Raw genomic sequence first — 20,560 nt, 5'->3', positions numbered from 1 at the left:
TTCTTGATACACTTTTACTGCCTCCTTGGCTGGGGCTGGAGCACTGCACACCAAGTGTGTCACCTTGTAGGATCTGTAAATCCTCTGAGAAATAAATTCAGGGTGGCCACACGCATCTTGTGAACTTGACTTCATGCCAGCAGAAAAAGAGAACTAATCAACCATGCAGCTAGGTGTGGAGCCAGAGAGAACTAGTGACGGAATCCTGGTCCCCAGAGGGTCATAAATCCCCAAGGCCACTCAGACACAGATGTCCAAATGCACATCTAGACGTGCACTGTCTGACATGATCGCTGCTCGCCACATGTGTCCCTTGAGTGCTCACAGGTAGCTGGTTGGCATCGAGATGTACTCTAAGTGTAAAATACACCCCAGATTTCTAAGGTGAAGTATGAAAAATGAAATACCTCATTAATAATTTTCTAGTCATTACTCGATGGGTTAAATAAAATATATTATTAGAATTAACTTTACCTGTTTCTTTTTATTTTCTTAATGTAGCTACTAAAGAAAAAAAAATTGAAACAGATTGTCACCCAGGCTGGAGTGCAGTGATGCAATCTCAGCTCACTGCAACCTCCACCTCCCAGGCTCAAGGGATCCTCTCACCTCAGCCTCCTGAGTACCTGTTACTATAGGCATGTGCCACCATGCCCAGCTGATTTTTGTATTTTTTATAGAGACGGGGTCTCACCATCTTGCCCAGGCTGGTCACGATCTCCTGGGCTCAAGCAATCAGCCTACGTTGGCCTGCCAAAGTGCTAGGACTACAGGCAAGGCCACCACAACTGGCCAGAAAATTTAAAATTATATATGCAGTTCACATTCTATCTCTACTGGACAGTCCTGCTGTAAACAGTCAGGCCACTGAAGGCATCTCAGCAAATCCGTTTGTGCTTCCCATCTCTTTTCCAAATACCCCTGACTGGTAGAGCAGGCGAAGCCCTCAGTCCTGCCCCATCCCCCTTTCTAACCCTCATCTTTCCTAACACAGAGGATGCAGAGGTTGGGAACTTCCCTGGCATGCACTTTAACCAGGCTGACAACCTAGCAAAGGTTTGGCAACACATTTTGAGGCAGAAACTCAGGAGTCAGACTCCTGTTTGAACCCTGGATTTCTAACTAGTAACACGTGTGATTTGGAAGTTATATCTGTGTTTCCAAAATTCTTCTATGGTGGAGAAGTGCAAATCAAAGCCATAATGAGATATCACCTCACCCCTGTTAGAAGAGAAAAGGGAATTCTTATACATTGTTGATGGGAATGTAAATTAGTACAGCCATTATGGAGAACACTATGGAGGTGCCTCAAATATTAAAAATAGGGCTAGGCGCGGTGGCTCACACCTGTAATCCCAGCACTTTGGAAGGCCGAGGTGGGCGGATCACCTGAGATCAGGAGTTCGAGACCAGCCTGGCAAACATGGTGAAATGCCATCTCTACTAAAAATGCAAAAATTAGAAGGGTGTGGTGGCAGGTGCCTGTAATCCCAGCTACTCAGGAGGCTGAGGCACAAGAATTGCTCGAACCTGGGAGGCGGAGGCTGCAGTGAGCCAGCCTAGGTCACACCATTGCACTCCAGCCTGGGCGATAACAGCGAGACTTCATCTCAAAAAAAAAAAAAAAATTGGAACTAGAACTACCATATGATAGAGATATCAGCACTCCCATGTTTATTGTAGCACTGTTCACAGTAGACAAGATTTAGAAGCAACCTAAGTGCCCATCTACAGAAGAATGTAGTACATACATACAATGGAATATTATTCAGCCATAAAAAAGAATGAAATCTTGGAATTTGAGACAATATGGATCGAATCTAGAGGACATGATGTTAAACAAGCCAGGCACAGAAGGACAATTACGCCATGATCTCACTCATATGTGGAATCTGTAAAAGTTGATCTCATAGAAACAGAAAGTAGAAGAGTGGTTGCGAGAGGCTGGGGAAGGGAAGATGGAGTGAAGGGAGAAGTTGCTCAACCAGTACAAAGTTAAATAGGAGAAAAGAGCTCTGGTGTTCTACCACAGTAAGGTGACTGTAGTTAACAATAATATATTGTGCATTTCAAAATAGCTAGAAGAGAACATTTTTAATGTTCTCACCACAAAGAAATGACAAGTCTTTTGAGGTGATGGATACACTAGATACCCTGATTTGATCCTTGTACGACATAGACATGCATCAAAACATTACACTGTATCCTATAAATATGTACAAATTATTATGTGTCAATTTAAAACAAAGTAAAAAAGCTTGGCTTTTAGCAAGGCTGCCCTTAACAGGTTCATTTGCAGGGCTCAAGGCAAAAGTACAGCTGGGAGCCCTCATGCCATATTCAGCCTTCAACATATGAATCGGAGTAGGGGGGGCACACAATTTGGTCCATCATGCCATGTGTCCAAATATCTAAAAGATATAACTCAAGCTCACAAACTGCCTGATCAAGTACATTCTATCCTCCTCTCTTGACAAATACACCTTTCTCTGCAACAAACTTTCAAAATGTGTAACCTTATGGCTTTTATGTTACTAAAACTAGCAAGATGCCAAAGACAGCTGAGTGCAGTGATTGTGCCTTCCTGGGTATTCTACTGATGAGTAGGTAATGTTTGGATGGGTGATGATAAAAAATAGTTAATTAATATATTATTACATGTTTATTCCATGAAAGTTTTTATCCCTTACTTCATTTTATTAAAATCATAAATTATGTTAAAAGTTTAACCATAATTTGTGTTCTACTGTCAGTAATGATATTAGAGATTAAAAAACAAAATGGGGCCAGGCGCGGTGGCTCACGCCTGTAATCCCAGCACTTTGGGAGGCTGAGGCAGGCAGATCACGAGGTCAGGAGATTGAGATCACCCTGGCCAACATGGTGAAACCCCATCTCTACTAAAAATACAAAAATTAGCTGGGCGTGGTGGTGCGTGCCTGTAATCCCAGCTACTCGGGAGGCTGAGGCAGGAGAATCACTTGAACCCAGGAGGCAGAGGTTGCGGTGAGCCAATATCACGCCATTGCACTCCAGCCTGGGCAACAAGAGTGAAACCCCATCTCAACCAAAAAAAAAAAAAAAATTGAATACAAAATTTAAAAGTTCCTTCAAAGGTGTCAATGAAAAATTAAAATTATTTTTCTTAAATTTTACAAAAAGTTTTTTTTCAAAAATAGTCTAAATTATGTATCAAAGTTAAAGGCAAAGTAAAGTTATAATTACGATCAACTTTTAAAATCAAATGTATTTTGTAAAAGCTCTTTTTAAGTTTTTGAAAGTTTAAATCTTTTAAATTGGTTATCTAAACATAAAACTATTCATGATTCTGGCATTCACTGTCCTCCTAAATGTCAACTTGATGAGTGGGTACCACGCTTCATGGTGTTGTGTCTAGACTTATAGACATACAATTTTGCAAAATGTTCCCCAGCCATCAGTGCAATGTTTGTGACTATGGACCTAACTGGTGAGTACTTCCAACTGGAACGTGAAATGAAGTAGGAAAATGAATGTTAGCACTAGTGGATAATGATACTCTGTTTTGCAAGACTCTACAGTCTTCACGTGTTCTGAGAGAGAGAATCTGGCAATTTAATTAGTCTTTCTTCAAGGAAAATTTTGACAACTTAATTAGCTTATCTTTTCTTTTACCTAAGTGCTTCTGCAACTTGAATCCTCCCCGTCTCCAAGGCAGTGTTCATCTCTGAAGTCTGCGGTGGCACAGCTACAAACCTTGGCAATCTTCCAACACAGTTGTCTTTTATTCTGAGGAAATAGGAAGAGATGTGAAGAAATGTTTCCCTGGGGCTGGAACAGTATTAGTCACACAGTGGATGTTTAAGGAGACAAGTCACTCGGTGCCCCTGCTAAGTTCCAGGAGGCAAAGGAGTCCATGTGTTCCCAAATCTGTGTTGTGTGTTTCTGATTTGCAAGGAATTTACAAGGCCCTCTCGTATGCGGTAAGCATGGAGCATGGGGTACAGTTACTCTTGCCAGCATCTTAGGGCAGCATCAGGATGCAAAGTCAATCAGAACCGAGTTCACTCACTGAATTCCGCCATTCTTTTAGTGTGTAGACTTGCATGAAACAGTAGTTAAGTTACTAAATTCTCCAGGATTCTTAGTTTTCTAATCTGTGCAATGAGGACAATGAAACCTTACCTCATTTAAGATTGTCTTGAGAATGAAATGAGATATTTGTAGAACTTCAAAATATTTTTGAGACATAATTGGTGCTCTATTACTGTTGAATAAGTCAATTACAATAAATGGAGTTAGTAAGTTCTCTAGACACCTGTTTTCTCATTTACAAAATGGGAGAAGTGATATCTATGTGTGATATTGTGATATAATAATAAAAAATTTGATCCTGTCCCTCAATCCTGGCACACAGCTCCTAAAACCCTTGAAATTTCTGTAGTAATAAGAGTGCCTTTTGTATGCTAATAAGATGAATGACATCTGGGGGCCCCTAGAAAGCTTCAGGATGGGGACTGATCACCAAAAAGACCAAACCATGAGTGGAGGATTGGGGCATTCACCCCACTCTCCAACCTCTTAGGAGGAGACAGGGGCTAGAGATTGATCACCAATGGCCAATGATGTCATCAGTCAGGCCAGCATAATGAAGCCTCCATAAAAATGGGAAAGGACAGGGTCAGAGGGCTTTCTGGTTGCTGAACTCACAGAGGTTCCTGGAGGGTGCTGTGCCTGGAGAGGGAATGGAAGCTCTGCGCCCCTTCCCTCTTACCTCACCCTACAAATCCTTAGATTTACCTTGCAAATCTAAGGATTTGCTAAAGTGTCTTTAGAATCCAGCTGTTCATCTGTATCCTTTGTAGTATATTTTATGATAAATGAGTAAATGTAAGTAAGTGTTTCCCTGAGTTCTGTGAGCCACTCTAGCAAATTAATTAAACCCAAGGAGCGGGTGTTGGGAACCCTCCATTTACAGTCATTGAGTCAGAAGCATAGATTACAACTCGGGACTTGTGGTTGGCATCTGAAGTGGGGTCGGTCAGTCTTGTGGGAATGAGCCCATAACCTATGGGACATGACGCTGTCTCCAGGTAGATGGCGTCGGAATTAAATTAGAGAATTGGTTATTGGTAGGGAGAAATTCCCACACACATTTTGGTGACCAGAGCTGAGTGCTGTTGTGTGAGGGTAGGAAAAAACACAGTTTGGTTTTACCTTCAGAGTATGTCATTAAGACTATTTTGAGAATTAAATAACATAATTGGCACATAAGAAGGGGTGAATATTAACTGGAAGCAGTGTTTATTGTGACATGGTGACGAGGATGAGGATGATGAGAATGACAATGACAACTCCAAGCACAATGCCAAGCACATCCCATTTCATCAGGAAGCTCTTCAAACAGGCATTAAACAAAACCAAAAGCAAATCTCTACACTCGACTATTCAGACCACAGTATTGATAAAATAACTATTACTGTTTTTCTCATAATTATTAGTCTGTCATAAAGCTAACATTCACTAATGAAGGACAGTAAGTACAGAGCAGCAAATGTCTAGATTCTCTTCCATGGGAGCATATATAATCCCATTGAGAAGATGGCTCTAATATACAGAAATAATTTTGTTAACAAGACAGAATATAGCACTATTAAGTCAAATGCTAACTTGTATTGCGCTGGCTACCTGGAATAAGAATTCCAAAGGAAAAGTGATTGGTGGGGCTGGAGGAGTCAGTGGGTTTGTAACTGAATGACAGAAGAAGACAGATTTTTTTAAAGAGGAAGAGGAAGAGGAAGAAGAAGAAGAAGGAGGAGGAGGAGGAGGAAAAGAGAGGCAAGGTGCGGTGGCTCACACCTGTAATCCCAACACTTTGGGAGGCTGAGGTGGGCAGATCACCTGAGGTCAGGGGTTCGAAACCAGTCTGGCCCACGCGGCGAAACCCTGTCTCTACTAAAAATACAAAAATTAGCCATGCCTGGTGGCACATGCCTCTGGTCCCAGCTACTCGGGAGGCTGAGGCACAAGAATCACTTGAACCCAGGAGGCAGAGGTAGCAGTGAGCTGAGATCATGCCACTGCACTCCAGCCTGGGTGACAGAGTGAGACTCCAGCTCAAAAAAAAAAAAAAAAGAATAAAAGAAGAAGAAGGGAAAGAGGCAGAAAGGGAAAAAAGAAGGAAGGAAAAGAAACAGGGAGGGAAAGGAAAAGAGGGAAGACGGCACCAGAGTTGTATGAATAAAGACAGTAGAGAAGTTGGAGTACGAGTCTATCTGAACAACACAAAATAAACTCATATATTAACATCAACATTTCCCTTCTCATTGGTTCTAGCTACTTGTTTTCCCCGAATTTAAGGCTGAGGCCCTGTCCTTTCACTGTTAAATGATGCTGCTATGAGGAAACAGATGGTCCTCGTGTTGCAGAAATAATCACTGCCGCAATCTTGGATCCATATGGGAACTTCAGTTAACACAAACTTTGACATACCCTCTTGTTGTTCTTTCTTTTCTAATTATTACCAAGTTTGTTCACTGTCACTCCTGGTGTTAGAAATACTATCAGTTAGCATTCTAGTCATTATTCACCATTAATTCCTCCAGCACTCAATCACCACATCTGTTATTAACCATCTGGTCCATCTTTCCACTTCTGCATGTTATTTACATATGGCAGTTACCCAAGTTAACGTGGCCATTTAGACGGCCAGGTTTGCACTCATTTCCAAAACACAGCTACAGGGATAATATTTTGCCAATATTAAATCAAGGCATTTTAACCCCACCTCCTCTTTTTCCACATGCAACCTCCTATTTCCTGGAATGTGGCGTATTGCTCCAGGGCGGAAGACAGCTAGACCATGACCTCTTTAAGAAGACAGTAGGCTAGAAGGTCAGACATTGCAAAAACCAGAAAGGATTTGCTAAGTGTCTTTAGAATCTATGTGATGCATCAAGGACCAGGGCTGGGAGACCAGAGTCTAAGTCCTTTTCTACAAGGGAGAGATGCAACTGAAAAAGGAAGGAAAAGCCCACCCCTCCCAGCCAGGAAATTACGGAAAGAGGAAGCAGAGACGTGCTGATAAGGGCCGCAATGTAAGGGATTGTGTCAGATGAAGGGCACGGACCCCCAAGGCCAGAGGGCCACTCCTACTCACCATGAGGGACTCTTGGAAGCTGCCACCTCAAATGCCCATCCAAGAGTCCCTCTCCTTCCTTCACCCTGGGATACAGATGCCACCTTGGAGAAGAGAGGGGAGGGGAACAGAGTGGAGATAAAAAGACTGCACTTGGGCCAGGCACAGTGGCTCACACCTGTAATCCCAGCACTTTGGAAGGCCAAGACGGGTGGATGACCTAAGGTCAGGAGTTCCAGACCAGCCTGACCAGTATGGTGAAACCCCATCTCTACTAAAGAAACAAAAATTAGCTGGGCATGGTGGCATGCACCTGTAGTCCCAGCTACTTGGGAGGCTGAGACAGAAGAATTGCTTGAACCCAGGAGTCGGAGGTTGTAGTGAGCCAAGATCGCACCACTGCACTCCAGCCTGGGTGACAGAGCAAACGACTCCTTCTCAAAATAAAAAAATAAAAAAATAAAAAAGACCACGCTTTTTTTCCTAAAATATTTGAATGTATTACCTAACAATTTAATCAAGTCAAACTGTTTTAAACTTTGAAGAACTTATAAGTTAGAGAAAAACTAGATTATTTATTGACAACATAAAAAAAACTATACACATCTGGCTAAGTAAATTTGCAATCTGCAACATACAGTAGTTTTTTGTCAATTCAGATTTTCTTCATTAATTTTGAGTCCACATGAACTCAGGCATGCAAAATCAATGCCTCTATCTAGGGACAAAACAACTTACTGGCTCATCTTACAGAGTAAATGAAATTATAGAAAGAATATTTACCTACTTAAGAGAATAAAACTATTAAACATCCTAGAAGCACAATTTGCCTACAAAGAATGTCATTTCAGCTAAAGAAGCAGTGTATGATGTTCAGGATGGTGTTTGATATGCTAATTATGTAGTCTTCTAATATGAATTTATTATTAATGTCAGCTAACATTTACTGAGCCTTTAATATGGGCTAGTCAATGTGCTAAGCAGTGACAATAGCTCCAACCCTATGAGGGTTGCTATTATTATGCCCCTTCATAATGAAAAATCAAGGCTAGAGGAAGTGTCTGTTGTATTTATTGAGTTCACTGTAAAAAATGTTTATACTCTATGGAGATGCTACTGGCTGGCCAAATAGTCAAGTTCATGTAATAACAAAGGACGTATAATGGAATTCAATTGTACAAGGGTCCTTTATTTGGGGAATAAAATGACCACTGCAGCAATTTGTGGATAAATGATCAGGATGAGTTTCAGACCACTTCTCTCATCACTGTAATGTAACTACCTCTGCTATAGAGATAAATGGGCTCTGACCCACCCACAGGAACACTAGAGTCTGGTTCTGCCAAACCCCTATCACAGGCCAGGGTTACAGACGTTACTGCTTAGGTTTCTTGACTAGTTTTTAAGCTCAGAATGTAGGAAAAGCTCCTCTTTCAGTAATAAAATTCATCTTTGTTCATTCTGAAGCCTTGGTGGAAACCTTCCAAGAGGCGCCATAGGGCCTTGCCCCCGCACTGCCTCTCTCCCTGCCTTAGAAAGCAATCTGCAGGGCCTTGAGCAGGAGGGAGCTTTCGCCTGGTATGGCACACTCCTGAGAGTGGACAGGAATCGAGTTTTGATCAGACAAGCCTGGCTGGAGCCCGTGATTTGCCACACACTACTTGTGTGATTTCTGAGCTTTAGCTGCCTTAGCCATTAAAATGCAAGTAATAACATCTAACTCATAGGGTTGTTGTGCTGATTATATGAACAAAGGTATGTAAAGCCCTTCGCATGGAATCTGGCACCTGGTGAACACTTCAGTGAATAGTCGCTTACCACTATTTTACTGTTAATAATAAGCACTCCTCAAGTAAAAACACTTGCTGCACCAAATACTTTCCAACTTTCCAAAATACCAGCCGTGAGGAAGTAATCCTGATTTAGTCAACTTCTTGACTTTCATTCTAAGAGACTCAAGAGTAAGAAGATCCTTTTAAAAGCCCTTCATCGATGGGTGGTGGATCAATTAGTTCAGGTCTCTTCTAGAGACAGGCCAGTAGGAAATGGATCCTAGTAATTTAAGGAGAAATAAATATTGCATCTCATCTTAGGTAAAGAGACATGACCACACATTTTAAGGAAAATTTGAAAGCATCCCTGAGGAACCTTCCAACCCAGTTTATTCTCTGTTCAAGAGCTAAGCTAGTTGGAGGGTTTGGCTAAGAAGAAGTTGTACTAACTCCACTGTTGGCTTTATAACTTTTTGTTTAAATTTTGTTCAAACTCGTTCTTTGAAATATTAAAGTAATTTTAAAACATTACAGAAAAAAACAATAATTTTTTTCAAAAAATAACATTTATAATCCCAGGGGTCCAATTGCTGACTTTCTGTTTTCATTTTTGTTTCTTTGGTTTGGTTTTGTTTTGTTTGCGATGCAGTCTCGCTCTGCTGCTCAGGCTGGAGTGCAGTGGCGTGATCTCGGCTCACTGCCACCCCGGCCTCCTAGGTTCAAGCGATTCTCCTGTCTCAGCCTCCTGAGTAGCTGGGGTTAGCTGGGATTACAGGCATGCGCCACCACACCTGGCTAATTTTTGTATGTTTAGTAGAGATGGGGTTTCACCATGTTGGCCAGGCTGGTCTTGAACTCCTGACCTCAGGTGATCCGCCAGCCTCAGCCTCCCAAAGTGCTGGGATTACAGGTGTGAGCCACCGTGCCTGGCCAATTGCTGACATTTTGGTGTATGACCTAATCCTAATTCTATCTTCCCATTCCTCTTTTTCCCTTTATACTCATACTGTTTGGGAGAAAAATGCAGTACTCTCTCTCTCAAATTTCTGAGAGGTTGCTCTTCCTCAAGCCACTCCTCCAGTCAGGTTTTTACCACTACCTTCCCCCAAAGGGCTCTTGTCAAGATCACCCGTGGCCTCCATGCTGCTCAGTCTGAGGGCCGAATCTCAGCCTTCTTCCTAACTACCTTCTTGAAGGCATTTGCCTCAATTTCCCTCTCCTGCCTCCTGGAGGCACTTTCTTCACCCCACTTCCAGGACATCAGCCTCTCCGGTTTCCTCCTACCTCACTGGACCTCTCTCCACTTCCTCTGTGGTTTCTGCTCTTCTCCCAGCCTCCCGAAATTGGAGGGGCGAACCCAGGTCTCAGTCCTTGGTTCTCTTCTCTTCTCTCAGGCTCCTCATCCAGACCCATGGCTTTAAATAGGTCTGTATGCTCTCTCCCCAGGTTATGTCCCCAGCCTTGACCTCTCCCCTGAACTCCAGACTTGCCTCTGTAACTCTCTACAAAACACCTCCACTTGGCTCTGTGGTGCACTTCTCACATTTAACGTCCCGATCTTTCCCAACTCAATCCTTCCAGGTGCTCAGTCCAAAACCTTGGAATCATCCTGGCTTCATCTTTATCTTTCACCCATTCAATCCATCCAAAAAAAAAAAAATCATCATCATTTCTTGATTCAAAATACATCCAGATAAATCCTACCTCAAATCTCCCCTTAACCACTATTACCCTTGCCCAAACCACTACCATTCCTCTCTGTACAATTGCAGGTCACCTCCCCAAGTGTCCTCTACAGATTATGGCTGTCCAGTGGAAATAGAATGCTGCCACATACGTAATTTAAAATTTTCTAGCCTCAAGTTGCTTCTGGAGAGCTATAAAAAATTAAAAATTAAAACATTAAAGAAAATTCTAGTAGCCACATTAAAAAGGGGGAAAAACTTAAAATTAATTTTAACAATATTCTTTATTTAATCCAATATATCCAAAATATTACCATTTCAACATGCAATCAGTATAAAAATCAGTAAAATGTCCTACATTTTTTCACACTAAGTGTTTATAATACAAAGCCAGTGTGTATTTCACACTGATGGCACGTCTCAGCTCAGGCTTTGCCACACCCAAGTGCTCAGTAGCCACAAGTGGCAAGTGGCCACCAAAGTAGACAGTGCAGCTACAGAATATTCTAAACACAGCTTTCAGAATGATCATTTTAGAACATAAGTAACTATGTCGTTCCTCTACTTAAAACCCTGCAGTGGCTCCCCTTGTCCCTCAGAGTAAGAGCCAAATCCCCTGCAATAGCCAATAGGAACCCCTGTGAGCTGTACACCCCTTATCTCTTTGACCTCGCTCCTCGTCCCTTCGCCCCACTGCAGCCCTGCCATGGCTTCTTGCTAGTCCTTGTCTGTGCCAGGGACTCTGCACCCCAGCGGCTCTGCACTGCTGTTCCTTCTGCCTGCAACACTGCTGACAGCCCATAACTCACTCCATCACCCCTTACTCTTGACTCACACACAGCCTTCTCAGTGAGGCCCATCCAGACCTCCCTTTCTAACACTGAAAATCCCCCACCCATCCAAACACACACCCTTAATATGGCCTCTCTTCCTTAGACTTATCTACTTTTTTCCATAATATGTTTAACCTTCGAACACACCATAAGGTCAGCTTTCTCCCCACACTGGAATGTAAGCCTCATGATGCAGTCAGGGCTTTTGACTTCTGTGTTCACTGAGGTGTTCCCAGAGCCTAGAACAGAACCTGGGCTACACACAATAAATACTCAATAAATATTTGGTGAGTTGAGTTATATTTTTATTCACTTAATACAGCATGAAGGGCCAGGCATGGTGGCTCACACCTGTAATCTCACCACTTTGGGAGGCCGAGGCAGACGGATCACCAGAGGTCAGGAGTTCGAGACCAGCCTAGCCAACAGGATGAAACCCCCTCTCTACTAAAAATACAAAAATTAGCTGGACGTGGTGGCAGGTGCCTGTAATCCCAGCTACTCAGGAGGCTGAGGCAGGAGAATCACTTGAACCTGGGAGGTGGGATGGCATCACTGCACTCCAGCCTGGATGACAGAGTGAGACTCCATCTCAAAAAACAAGAAAAAAAATACAGCATGAAGATTGTTCCCTCACCGTTAAATATTCATCTCTATCATCATTTAGACGATGGAGTGGTGTATCATTCATGGAGGCAGTTCCTTTCTACTGAACCAACCTAATTGTGAGCACTAAGGTGTTTCCAGTTTTTGTCATCAGTGAGCCGTCATTGGGATAGAGGTACATGTTTGTTGGTAAATTTGTTTCTATCTGAAACAAAGGAAATGTAAATGTGTAGGTCTCTGACAAATATTAATATATTGTTTTTCAGTCTTAGATTTCCCTTTATAAGCAAAACTTAATGAACACTCTAGTTGAATAGAATTTCATGTACCTGTGGGATTTTCTCCTTTGAATAAACTCCTAGAAGTGAAATAACTAGATCAAGGGGTGTGCATTTTTATGATGGCTCTGCTCCATGCTCCATATACACACACACACACACACCCACACACACACATAATCGTTCTCCATCCCACCCAAGTCCACCAAACTAGAATCTCTGTAAGTCACGCCCAGTCATCTGTATTTTTGGAACTGCCTGGTTAATTTTAATGTTTGTCTGGTATTTCAAACTACTAACTGAGAAACTGAGTGGCTATGTCTTTGAGAGGGAGCACCACCACCAATAATATTTTCATTTCCATTAAAAATATAATGGGTGGCCAGGCACGGTGGCTCACGCCTGTAATCCCAGCACTTTGAGAGGCCGAGGCAGGTGAATCACCTGAGGTCAGGAGTTCGACACCAGCCTGGCCAACATGGTGAAACCCCGTCTCTATAAAAATACAAAAATTAGCCAGGCATGACGGCAGGTGCCTGTAATCCCAGCTACTCGGGAGATTGAGGCAGGAGAATTGTTTGAACCTGGGAGGCAGAGGTTGCAGTGAGCTGAGATCATGCCATTGCATTCCAGCCTGGGTGACACAGGAGACTCTGTCTAAAAAAAAAAAAAAATATATATATATATATATACACACACACACACACACACACATATATACACACACACACACACACACACACACACACACATACATATACGCTGGGAGTGGTGGCTCATGCCTGTAATCCCAGCACTTTGGGAGGCCACAGAAAGAGGATCACTTAACCCCAGGAGCTGGAACCCAACCTGGGCAAGATGGTGAGACATCATCTCTCTAAAACTTTTTTAAAAATTAGCCTGGCATGGTGGAACATACCTGTAGTCCCAGCTACTTGGGAGGCTGAGGCGGGAGGATTCCTTGAGCCCAGGAGTTCAAGGCTGCTGTGCCCTATGATCACACCTCTGCACTGCGGCCTAGGAGACAAAGTGAAACCCTGTCTCTAAAAAAGTAAATAAATATAAATAAATAATTAAAATATAATGAAAATAAAGTAGATCAATCTAAGGAAGACAGGGCATACTAAAGTTATGTGAGTGGGTGGCGATTTTTCAGTATTTTTTGTTTTTGTGGGTTTGTTGTTTCATTTTGCTTTCTGGTTTTTGTTGTTGCTGTTTTTTGTTTGTTTGTTTGAGACAGGGTCTCATTCTTTCACCCAGGCTGGAGTGTGCAGCCTCAACTTCCTGGCCTCAAGCAATCCTACCACCTCAGCCTCCCAAATAGCTGGGACCACAGGCACATGCCACCATACCAGGCTAATTTTTTTTTTATACAGTCTGGGTCTCACCATATTGTCCAGAATGAACTCCCAGGCTCAAGTGATCCTCCCACCTCAGCCTCCCAAAGTACTGGATTATAGGCATGAGCCACCATGCCCAGCCTGGATTTTCTGTTTTTAAAAGGGAGGTCTGGATAGGCCTCCCTGAGAAGGTCACATTTAAGTCAAGAGGAAGGGGTGAAGGAGTGACCCATGGGCTGTCTGGCAGAGTGTTCCAGGATCAGGTGAGCGCCCATGCTCTGATGGGGATTTCCCTGACCCCTAATTGCATTCCCACACACATGTGCAGGTGAAGCTGTTCACACTGCCCAGAGAACAGCTCTTGGGTCAGAGAGGTCAAGAGGGGCTCACTAACAGAGTCAGATAGAGCAGGGATGTCAGCTATCAATCCCCTAATGCCCACCAGGAAAACCCATCAGGCAGAACTACGTGGATCCAACTCAACAAAGCAAGGGAGACACCACCTTGATGGTCTCAGTGGTGTCTCAAAGGGAAAATCAGGGAAGAGTATTTATAAGATTTTAAGGCCAAGGCTGGTTGATTTTATGGCAAGAATTACAAGGTGGAGAACTGATTGGGATGGAGCAGAGTTTTGACACAGCAGCTGGAGACTGATGGGCATGGTGGGGTGAGGGTCTCAAAGCCGCATTGATGAGAAAGCTGTTAATCTTGGTTCAGTCTTATCTTCCAGGAACAGGTATTTCCTGGAGGAAGCAGCTAAGCTATTTCTCTCTGGTCTCAAGATTGTTTCGTATAAAATCAGGTATAGAAACGTACTCAATTCTTCCCAGAACTGTTTAGCACAAGGACAGGAAAGTGTGATTGTTCCCTGCATTATTTAACATGCGGAGACTGGTTCAGTTCTCAGGGAGAATGCACCCACCCAGACTTTGTGATTGGAGTACAAATTATTAAGTCTTTGTAAATAAAATAGATTTCCTTATCTTTCAGTAGAGTCTACTTTAAAGCTCACAATTACAAGAGTTAGATCAGCTGGTTAAAACCCCACACAGGCCTTTTCATGTGGCCCACAGGGCCCCTGGGGATGCTGTGCGCAGGGCCTAGCACTTGAGAGGAATTCAATATATGCCTTTTAAAATCAAACCTCTTAAACCTTAGCAAGCAGCTTTCCAATGCCAAGGAAGAGAATACTAGAAGGGTCCCTTCTGGAGGAGTGAGGTTTCAAGCCATCTCAGGGACCCTAGTCAAAGGCAGGGAACCCACTTGGAGCTAGGTCCTTCCTCATACCTAGGGAGGTAAATGTTGCCCTCCAGGTAGCTTCAGCTACCAGTCAGACTCTGCAGCTTGTGACAAAACATGTGGCCCAGGAGATTTGACAAGAAGGTACCGAGGGGGCCGGAGAGACTCCATGCTACACCTTAAAGAGCTCTTGCTCATTCTACTTATGGAAGACGTCTTTAATCAGACCTCTGCTAGCTCCACTTTTGAGGTGGTTCTTCTAGAATGCATAACAGAAGACAGTTATGTAGAGGCCGGAATTTAACTCCGTTGACTGCACAGAGCCCCCACTCTGTCCTCAGTGCTAGGGTAGAGGAGCAGCTGCAGCCCCTCCATGGCACACACAAGACACTGGTTCCTATCACATGGACTCAGTGTGGTCCTCCCTGGGGAGGCAGGGAGGTGGACTCTGAAGAATCTGCTTCTCTGAAAGTTAAAGAAAAGAGATATGCATTGGCCTGAAGTTCTGGGACAAGGTCACCAAACACGGGAGGGTTAACCAAAGTCTTGGACTTCTATGATTAAAACATCAACTGCAGGCGCCTCTGTGGACAAGTTACTTGACTCTTTGTGCCATTAGTCCCATCTATTAAGTAGCTCACAAGCAGGGCTGCTGTGAGGATTCGTTAATACTTGTAAAATACTGGGAAGGGCACCCAGCACAGAGTGAGCGCTACGTGGGGAGAGCTGTTATTATTTTTTCACTCTCTGTGCATCTTTATCATTTTCCCATCTACATGTCTGTCTCTTTATCCAAACTAGCCATGCATTTCAACAGGGATGATTGGAAGAGGGGGTAAAAAATTTATTCATTTTATGTATAAAATATATAGAGAGATAGATGGATATATAAACAGATAAATAAATGGGCCAGGTGCAGTGGCTCACACCTGTAATCCCAGCACTCTGGGAGGCTGAGGCAGGTGGATCACGAGGTCAGGAGTTCAAGATCAGCCTGGCCAACATGATGAAACCCCGTCTCTACTAAAAATACAAAAATCAGCCAGGCAAGGAGGCACGCGCCCATAATCCCAACTACTCTGGAGGCTGAGGCAGGAGAATCGCTTGAACCCGGGAGGTGGAGGTTGCAGTGAGCCAAGATAGTGCCACTGCACTCCAGCCTTGGTGACAGAGTGACACTCCATCTCAAAAATAAGTAAATAAATGGATGGAAAATAGATAGATAGACAGGTACTAACTACACAGTACATAAACAGATATCTAGTAAACCCATGGTATTAAAATTTCACGACGGAGTGAGGGGATTAGGAAAGGAAGTCTAAGTCTCTGTAGGGATAAATGATGAAAAAAATTCTGGCCAGCACTGTCCTGAACTGTGAGACCTGAGAGCCGACCTGCTTAGTCTTGGAATGCCCAGCCCCTAGTGCAGTGCCTGCAGAAAGTACAGAGCCCATAAATAAATTCATATCCATCTCAGGTAATTCCTTACAAATCCCCATTTTCCCATCAGCTTGCACTGAGATATACCTCTGTCTCTGTATTGTAATATCAGGAAGGAAGAAATGCAGAGTGACTCCTTAAGAAGCAATTTATCAGCAACCAGCATCTGGGAGCTGCAGGGAATGGAAGCCCATATCACCTGCCTGGTCTCCACCCATCTGATCTACAGCAGGGGGAGGCCAATTTGTGCTGGTTCTTAGGAAAATACCTGCCTGGTAAAGGTGGTCTGCAGGGCCAGCACCTCCCTTTCAGCCCCCAGCAGCTCCCCAGGAATTTGGGCCCAGCCCCACTTCAGCAATCCCCAAGTCAAACTACTTAGGGTCCACCACTCTAGGAGTTACTAAGCAGATTTTTTTTTTAATTGAAACGCACATGCAGAAGACTAATACTGGTTTAATAATTCTGCATCTCAAATTTAGACAGACAACAATACCTGCATCCTCAGGTAGAATGCAAAAATGGTGGGATTTCAAGCGTCTACCACCCTACTTAATGGGGATTTGTTGGGGCTTTTGGCTGTTAATTCCATATTGTTTTCTTTCTAGGGGGCTTTTTAAATATGAGAGAGATGTATTTCTTAGTGCCTCAAACCACACATGCTGTGAAGTAACTTGAGTTGCCGATGTATAGAGCTGGCCTCAGTAATACTGCTTGGTTAGAAAATTGCTAAAATCAAAGAATGCCCCAAAATAGAGCCTGACATGGAGTTTGTTGATTACGCATTAAGCATATCATTTCAATATAATTTTGGCTATCTGATACACTTACCTTTAATTTTGCAACGGGGGAAAAACCTGCAAGAACTCCATGTCACGGAACCTAAGTCACTCAGTGGACACACTCAGGTTCCTACCGTGCTTCCAAGAGGCATCAGGAGCAAGGGTTCGCTGCCACGCCCCTCCCTGGCCTGTGCTAAATGCTGAGGAGTGGTCCTGCCTAGGGCCCACAGCCATGGAGACAGTGTTGTCCACCACAGACTGTAAGCCACATCCCCAACCCGGCTGCAGCTCAATGGAGACAAGACAGTCTGAGACCCGCGAAAATGAGGCTGCAGAGAGCAGGTAGGCCAGCAGGCTGTGAGCACAAAGAGATTTTCTTTCAGCTGAACCCTGGGACCAGGGAGTTAGATGTACAGGTGTGATTACCGAAAGCAGGATTCTTTATTTACATTTTCTCTTCGTTCATGTCTCTAATGAGCTCCCACTAACGGCACGCATGAACTGAAAAGGTTTTAACTATGGCTGTCTACATCTTATCATACTTATGAGCCAATTACAAGGAACTGTTCATTTGCCAATTGTAGTGAACTCCAGGTACATTACACTGAACAGGTGTCTCACCAATAATAATGATTGTTATAATCTCAGACAGACAAAAAAGAAGGAAGAAATTTGAAGATGATGGAAGAACAAGTCTGTGCCCTGCTAGTAACAGCTGGTGGCTGTGTGATTCCTGTCATCTGAAATGCTCCACCCTTTCCCCTGAAAATGTCTGTCCTCACTCAAACTTCTACCTACTATCCTCCAGATACGGTGCTAGCTAAAAAAAGACGGCACTTCATATTCTTATGGTAGGAAGGGAACAGCCACTGTCCGTCCTTCCTCCTACAAGCCAGGCACCAAGCTAGATGTTTCCCACACATTGTCTCACGTAATCCTTACCACAGCACTGTGAGGGGGGATTATTGCCCCCATTTGTAGATAAGAAACAGAAGCTGATGGTCTGGTGCAGTGATTCTAAACCTTTAGGGTACATCAGCATCGCCTGGAGGGCTTACTGAAATGTGTATTGCTGGCCCACCCCCAGAGTTTCTAAGTCGAGACGTCCGAGGTCTGAATTGGGACCGGGAATTTGCATTTCCAATTAGTTCCTGTATGAGGCTGATGTTGCTGGTCCCGGTTCACATTCTGAGAACCACTGGAATCGTGGAATAGGTATGAGCTGAGGTTTGACATAGACTCAGGTTCAAGTATAAACCCTACTGATTAATTCCCATATGATAATGGGCAGGTCACCAAATCTGGCTGAGTCTTGACTATAAAATAGAGATAATGACATCTACTTTGCAGTGTGGCTCAGAGGACTTGCAATAAAACGTGTGTGGAGGGCCTAACTGGAACCCAGGTAGCAAGCACTCAATAGGGCATCACTGCTGTTAGGGAGGCCACTGTTGCACTGTGAGTCCAGCATCACAGCCAGATTGGGACCCATGACCTTCTCCAAAGTCTGGCTCTTCTTCATGAACTTTCCTATTCTCACATTCCCAGCTCCAGAAGTCCTGGTGCACTTATAGGATGTGCCACACAATGACGCCCATCATTCTCAACAGTCTGAATCAGCCAATATTGCTTTCTGCATACATCTTACCCCCTCTCCGCCCAGTGTAAGTTCCTTGAGAAGGGAACTGTGTTTTATGCTGCTTCTACATGTCCCCTACATGAAGGCTAACGTTCAAGGCTCTGAATCATCCTGGAGCTGGGAGGCCTGCCCTCCCCATCCCACCCTACCAGTCCCCAGGGAGCCCACTAGCCTTTGTCTCCAGTTGCCTCTGAGTTTGTAAAAGCAGTTCCATAAACTTTTTGGAAATTTCTGTCATAAAGCCACCATAGCATTAAAACTACAGAGAGCCTAAGTTCCCAACCATTTTAGTCCTTTGTTTCACAATTGAGAACAGTTGGGTTTGTGGCAGATCCAAAGGCTTTAGATATATCAGGCTTGAGGTCACATAGTGATGTGACATTGGATAAGTTACTTAACCTCTTTAATACTCAGTTTTCTTATCTGTAAAATGAGAAGAGACCTTACAAGTTTACTGAGCTACCACTAATGTATGCAAAGTGATCAGCACACAACCATCACAAAACAATTGATAGTTATAGTTAGTGCTATTGTTGCTGTTAATAATCATCACTAGAAATCATAGAAGACATAATCCTGTTTTGTTCATGTTATATTGACTGTAATATGCATTAAAATATCTCAGTATGAACAGCATGGTGTACACGTATATACAAATTAACTTTATACCCAAGAGTTATTGAATAACATTTGAATCATCTAATCATAAATCCATACTCCAGAGGAAAGTAAGGCCTTGTTCAGGTGTTTTCATCTGTATTTATACCAGGAGTACATTAGTTAGCATAAGGGATAAGAGATGCACAAAGTGTTATACTGCCAAATAAGACTCACAAGGATCAGAGGTCTTAACCAGTACCAAGATTTACTAATAAGTCCAAGGATGCAAGTAATTGTGAGGCACAGATAAAGCAAAGAGAAGTCTGGACACCGGGCATAGCTCCCCAGGTCCACTCTTGCTACATCAGCATGCACTTTGAGGAATTCCATGCAGCTGCATCGCTCACACAAAAGGGATCTGCTGTGGTCATAAAACATCTCCAATTTTATACTTAAATATTTACATAGCCCACACGATACTTTCCAGGTAGTCCTGTGACATAAATCCATAGATCTCAAGTGTTTTTTTTTTTGTTTTTTTGGTTTTTTTACTGTTGTGGACCAAATGTTTGCGTCCCCCACCAAATTCATATGTTGAAATCCTAACCCTCAATGTTATGGTTTTAGGAGATAGGGCTTTGGGGAGGTAATTAGGTCATGAGGGTGGAGCCTTCATGAATGTAATCAGTGCCCTTATAAAAAGAGACATGAGAGCTTGCTTCCTCTCTCTGCTCTACACCGGTAAGGATACAAGAAGAATACAACCTTCTGCAAACCAGAAGGCAGGTCCTCACCAGACTAGAGAGCAGATCCTCACCAGACACAGGACCTGCTGGTACCTTGATCTTGAACTTCCCAGCCTCCAGAACTGTGAGGAAAAATTTTTGTTGCTTAATCCACCCAGTCTATGGAAATTTGTTGTAGCAGCCTGAAAGAACGAAGACGCTTACCATAAGCAATCCTATAAAGACCGAATACATCCTGCTAAAAATCCTTCCATAGGTAAGGACTCTCCTGTTAGCTACTATTGGTAGCTAACCACCAGTCAGTGGTTTTCCAGGAGGCCTGTTACTGAAAACCATCAGTGGTTTTCCAGGAGGCCTGTTACAAACATGTTTACAAGAGACTTAATCAGATTGGCTTCCTTCTTCCTTTCCCAGAGGCATCCCAGCAACCTTATCCAAGGGAAAGGGATAAATTGCAGGACTGCTGCTAACCATTCTTTTCACAAC

General features: G+C 43.3%; 1 long non-coding RNA gene across 5 annotated transcripts in view; it reads right to left on the bottom strand.

Annotated features, from left to right (window-relative positions):
• Positions 1 to 20,560, bottom strand: part of LOC134807968 (uncharacterized) — a 512,919-nt gene that overhangs the window by 467,468 nt on the left and 24,891 nt on the right. For 3 of the 5 annotated variants that reach the window (XR_010149710.1, XR_010149709.1, XR_010149712.1), the window contains exon 2: positions 3,655 to 3,768. This is a non-coding gene — a long non-coding RNA (uncharacterized LOC134807968). Of the gene's footprint in view, positions 1 to 3,654; positions 3,769 to 13,210; positions 13,309 to 20,560 lie in introns of all 5 variants that reach the window. The other 2 variants (XR_010149711.1, XR_010149713.1) reach the window with 1 other exon arrangement.

Source organism: Pan troglodytes, chromosome 13 (genome assembly GCF_028858775.2).
Source record: "Pan troglodytes isolate AG18354 chromosome 13, NHGRI_mPanTro3-v2.0_pri, whole genome shotgun sequence".
NCBI lineage: Eukaryota > Metazoa > Chordata > Mammalia > Primates > Hominidae > Pan > Pan troglodytes.
This window is presented reverse-complemented; position numbering and strand designations above follow the sequence as displayed.